This window comes from Carya illinoinensis, chromosome 15 (genome assembly GCF_018687715.1).
Source record: "Carya illinoinensis cultivar Pawnee chromosome 15, C.illinoinensisPawnee_v1, whole genome shotgun sequence".
NCBI lineage: Eukaryota > Viridiplantae > Streptophyta > Magnoliopsida > Fagales > Juglandaceae > Carya > Carya illinoinensis.
The window spans coordinates 9,890,652-9,896,417 of NC_056766.1; the positions used below are offsets into that span (position 1 = coordinate 9,890,652).

At 37.4% G+C, this 5,766-nt stretch overlaps 1 pseudogene; it reads left to right on the forward strand.

Annotated features, from left to right (window-relative positions):
• The first annotated feature begins 1,177 nt into the window (after positions 1–1,177).
• Positions 1,178–3,426, forward strand: LOC122296640 (annotated as a pseudogene).
• The last annotated feature ends 2,340 nt before the right edge of the window (positions 3,427–5,766 follow it).

A 5,766-nucleotide genomic window follows, 5' to 3' on the forward strand; every position in this document is an offset into this window, starting at 1 on the left:
ACTAGTTAGCCACTATTTTATGCAAATGGAAACTAAATAAATTAGTTTTGCCAAGGAAGAATCCATGGTAAATGCTTTTTTCCTATATGGAAATTTTGCAAGGAATAATCTTTTCTGACTAACAATGGGTTTCCAAAATGGAAGATTCCACCAAAACATTTCATCAAAAAAATCTTGTTGTAATGACACATTTGGTGGGTTAAAACTTCTAGATACGATATTTACAAGGAAAATTGCAGTGGAAGACATGAACTTTACCACGAAACCATTCACAGGAAATAAGCAATTTCCATTATAGAAGATCATTACCCCGACAAGTGTGATTGTGGGAATATTTATTTTTCACCAAATGTTAGCATGTAAAAACATTTATTGTCACGAAGAGACCCATGGAAAAAAAATTTAGCTACAAGGTTATCAATCAATAAAGGTTTTATTTCTAACCATCAGACAAGTTGGAGAACATGTTTGCCATGAAACTAAGAGGTTTTATCCACTGTTTCTATTGTGACAAAAAGTATGCATTTTCCCATGGACATGTGTATTGGTGGGTTAAAAAGGTGTATTCACGAGTTATATTCCACGAATGTCCCACCAAAGAAATTTGTGGGAAAAAAGATGTTCCAACTGAAGAATGAGTTTTTACGACCACTGTCTTCTTTGGGAAAAACCAAACTCTATTGTAGTGGCAAATACTGTGCAGTCGCTTTGAAAAATAGTGTGGACTACTATTAAAAGATTAATTTTTTTATGTAGATCTTGAATTTATTTACTTTTTTCAAAATGATTGCATAGAGTTTGCTCACTTATGACTGCAACTATTATTTCTATATTATAATTTACCCTAAATTTTCATATAATTTACCTAAAATTCTAATTAATTAACTACGTATTGTGCTTCTTTTTTCTTACTTTTACAAACATAAAAAAATAAATATGATGGAATGCTTGACATTTTATAAATATTTCATGAGAGAATGGGTCAATACTTTAAACCGAAATTGTAGTCATTATCAAGCACAATTCACCGGATCTAAAATGGTCGATCCTCTATTTTAGGAAAACCACTACATATGACCATCAAAAGGCAACACCAAAATTTAGCTATAATACCATTAATATTTAAGCATTCCTTTCACATATCCTAGCTACCCTTCACATGCTTAATTAATTAAGTATGAGTACTATTGATCACCGTGACTATGTATTGCTTAAGGCAGAAGAAGCAAGCTTTCTTGATCTTGTTTGCTTTCTTTTGTCCACTAGTACATCAGCACAAGCAACTAGATTCATAGAGTTTTCAAAGCCCTATAAAAAGGATGTTCAAAAAGTAGAGATTCGGAAACGATGGTATATATGCGTCTCCATTTTTCTGCAGAAACTCCTCATTATTTTTGGAACACCTATGGCTTTGTCAAGGGAAATGCTGGAGTGGTTGCTGAATCTTCTTTCTAGTAATGGGGGATTTTTCAAGCTGTGGCTTACAATCATAAGTGGTTTGATCATTAATATTCAAATTTAAATCTTTTTTTTTTTTTTGGTATAGTCGACTTGTTATACATGCATTGGATATATATCAAATGGATTAGATCATATGAAATGATAGAATTTGATTTGTAGAATCATGTTAAACTTCTCATACAAATTAAACTTGATCACTTTTGTGGTGTAGAGTGTGACTTGCAAGTAAAATGACTCCTCCCTATATTCTCAATCTTAGTGTTGAGAAATTATCCCACAGTGCCTGTGGATAAGATTTTGGACATGTTTATAAAGAATGAGCAACCCTTTCTAACTTGTTGAATCGGTTTTATGTAATGAGTTGGACTCATGAATTTCTTCATAGTATTAAAGCTTACCACAAGATGAATGGAGACCCACACTACTTACCTGGTGATAAGGACCAGGAAAAATACTAGGCTTACATGTGAGGGAGGGTGTTGAGAAATTATCCCACATTGCATGTGGACATGATCTTGAGCATGTTTATAATGAATGAGCCAACTCTCTCTTGTTGAATTGTTTTTATGAGATGAGTTAGGCCTATGAATTTCTTTAATAAGCAAGCAGTGATTATAGTGCCAAGATAATTTTCTACATTCTTGAAACTTGACTAGAGTAGATTAATTCATGCAGGAAAACAAGTGGTGGTGCTAAACAAGTCATCGGCGACATTCACATCTGTGGTGGGACATCTTGATCAAAGAGTGAAATTAGACAAAAATATTAAACCTACAAATGACAAAAAATACAAGAAATCACTCTCTATGATGGCTTGCAAATTGTCATACGAAAATGAAGCATTTGTTCAAACCATAATAAAAAAATCAATGGAATGTAAGCAATCTAGCTAGTAGCATCATTAGCAAGAAAAACTTACATCTATTTTGTTTTTGATGTCTGATCTTATGTCAATGATGGCTATATATGTTGCTTAATGTTTCTGATTCATTTTCGTACAGATGGAAAACTTGGGGGTCTACAAATTCTAGAACGGTATGTACAGAGGAAGCATTAAAACAAGTAGATCTCTTCTTTTTTGGCAAGTTAGAGTAACATTGAAACAAATAGGTCTATTAATACAGTGCTAAATTGTCACAGCTTACGTAGAAGAAGCATCAACTCAAGCCATCATGTTCAAAGACACAAGCTCTAACCCTAACCTGATCATGGTTGCATTTACGGGAACCAAACCATTTGATTCCTTTGGATGGCAGACATATTTGGATCTGTCCTGATCAACGCTTGAGGGTGTGGGCAATATTCATGGTGGCTTCATGAAAGCTCTCGGCCAACAGAAGGCGGATGTAGACTGACCAAAAGAAATAAAACAAGCAATTGGTGACCAAAGACAGTTTGCTTACCATGTAATAAGACAAAGGCTGAAAGAAATATTGAAAAAGAATGAGGGAGATAAGTTTTATTAACAGGACACAGCTTGGGTGGGGCATTGGCCATTCTATTTGTGACTGTGCTAGCAAAACATGAGGAGGCATGGTTGTTGGAGAAGTTGGAGGGGGTTTTTACACATTTGGGCAGCCAAGGGTTGGGGACAAACAGCTTGGGGAATATATGAAGGAGAAGATGGAAAAGTATGATGTGAAGTATTTTAGGTATGTTTACAGCAATGACTTGGTGCCTAGGATCCCTTATGACAATGGAGACTCTTTTCAACACTTCAAGACAAGCATATACTACAGTAGCTGTTATCACGAGGTCTCTCTCTCTCTCTCTCTCTCTCTCTGAGCAACAATAAAAGTAAAACTTTAGGTGGAATATGGGAACCTACTAAATATAGTACAAATCTTAATACCAAAAGTCTTGCATTTTTATGTTAACTTCTTATTTGTAACTGTTGAGTTTTGGCTTGATTTCTTGCTGAAAATGTATTTTTTGGGGCTTGGCTTGACTGTTGCTTGACCCTGGCTCGACCCTGGCTCAAGCTAAGGTTCCGCTCGACCTCCGCTCGACAGTCCGCTCGAGCGAACTCATTCAGAGAGTTCCGCTCGACAGTCCGCTCGAGCGAACTCATCCAGAGAGTTCCGCTCGACCTCCGCTCGACTGTCCGCTCGAGCGAGAATGCAACCCTAACGTGCGCTCGACACTTCGCTCGACATCCACTCGAGCGAATGTTCTGAATTAGCGCCTTGTGCTATAAATGCATCATTTTCTCTTCATTTTGGAGAGACCTCAGCAGCCAAGTTAGAGAGAGTTTTGAGAATCCTTTTGTACACAATCCTAAGAGTCCATTGGGTGTATTGGGGCTTTAGGATTAAGGATTTTGTGATCAATACTCTTGTACTCCATCTTTGTTCATAGTGAATTTGTTAAAACCGACCCCGACAGTGGACGTAGGCTCACATTGAGTTGAACCACTTAAATCTTGGTGTTCTTTGTGTGCTTGTTGTTTGTTTTGTTACTTCCGCTATTATTTACTTCAACTTAGCCTTTGTTTGTTCGGTCCATTCCCAACAAACTAGTATCAGAGCGTCAAGCTCTTTGCAAAATCTTGAGGAATGGCTATGGCAAAGTTTGAAGTGGAGAAATTCGACGGTCAAAACAGCTTTAGCTTATGGCGCATCAAGATGAAGGCTTTGTTACGACAACAAGGCTTGTCGAAAGCTTTGGAAGGGAAGGTATCCGAGGATTCTCCTGCATTGTCAAGAGAAGAAGATGAGAAGGCACATAGTGTCATTTTGTTATCACTATCAGATGGAGTTTTGAGGGAGGTTGCTGATGAGGAGACCGCTTCCGGTCTTTGGTCCAAGCTTGAGAGCTTGTATATGAAAAAGTCGCTCACCAACCGTTTGTATTTGAAGCAGCGACTATACACTCTCAAGATGAGGGAAGGTACTCCTATTTCCGATCATCTAGATGAATTTAATAAAACTATTATGGATCTAAGGAATATTGATATTAAGCTTGATGATGAGGATCAAGCATTAATTTTGTTGTGTTCGTTGCCGGTATCATTTGAAAGTTTTGTAAACTCAATGTTGTATGGTAGAGATACCATCTCCTTGGTAGATGTAAAATCTGCTTTGAACTCTAAGGAGTTGAGAACAAAATTGGGTGTACAAGGCACAAACAATCAAGACAATGATTTGTTTGTGAAATATTCCTCTGGTGGTAGATCTAAAGGAAGAGGTTCGGATTATGGTGGGAGTAGTTCTAGTAGTAGCTCTAAATTTAACAAGAAAAATGTTAAATGTCACTACTGTCATAGGTTTGGTCATTACAAGAATGAGTGTCCCAGATTGAAGGAGGAAAGTAAAAGTTCATCCAATGTTGTTAGCGTTGAACAGTCTAACAACTCTGATATTGTCCTAGCAGTCATCGGCTCTAGTGGTCACTTTGGTAACAAGTGGGTCATGGATTCAGCTTGTACATTCCATATGTGTTCCAGGATAGATTGGTTCACTACCTATGAATCAATCAACGGTGACTCCGTTTTGGTTGGAAATGATATGGCTTGTGATATTGTTGGGATTGGTTCAGTTGAGATTAAGATGTATGATGGAATTGTTAGAACCTTGTCTAACGTTCGGCATATTCCATCTTTGAAGAAAAATCTTATATCTTTGGGCATTCTTGACTCCTTTGGTTACCAGTATTCAGCTGGAGGTGGAGTCATTCGAGTCTACAAGGGCTCTTCGGTGGTAATGACAGGGAAGAAGACAGATGGTCTTTATTTTCTTCAGGGCAGTACAGTGATTGGTGGAGCATCTTTAGATGTTCCAGATTCAGATATTACTCATTTATGGCGCATGTGATTGTGCCATATAGATGAACGAGTATGGTCATTTATGAGTAGGCAATTTTTTTTTTTTTTTTTTTGCTTGTGTAATCAGAAGACAGAAAAGCTTGATTTGTTTGTTTGCACTGTATTCTTGTAAAGCAGTGTTGAATCAGGTTTACTGGAGTTTATGTCTTTATGATTTTTTGGGGGTACATCTAGTGTGATGTGGTGCCCTGTTTGTACTCATATTTGTTGATGACCATTTGAAGAAGAGTCTGGATTTGTTTATCCTTGTTTTGTGATGTGTTTGATGTGTTCAAGCATTTGTGAAGGCTAGTGATCTACAGACAAGAAGGTAGAGCGTTGTTCATACCATACAGTTGGGTCCACTCCACAGAAATGGAGTAGTTGAATGGAATGAGTCGGACTCTTGTGTGAGAGCCCGTAGTATGCTTTTGGATTTGCCAGGCTTGTCTACAGATTTGGGTGAAGCGGTCAACACAACTTGCTATTGGGTGAACCTTCTC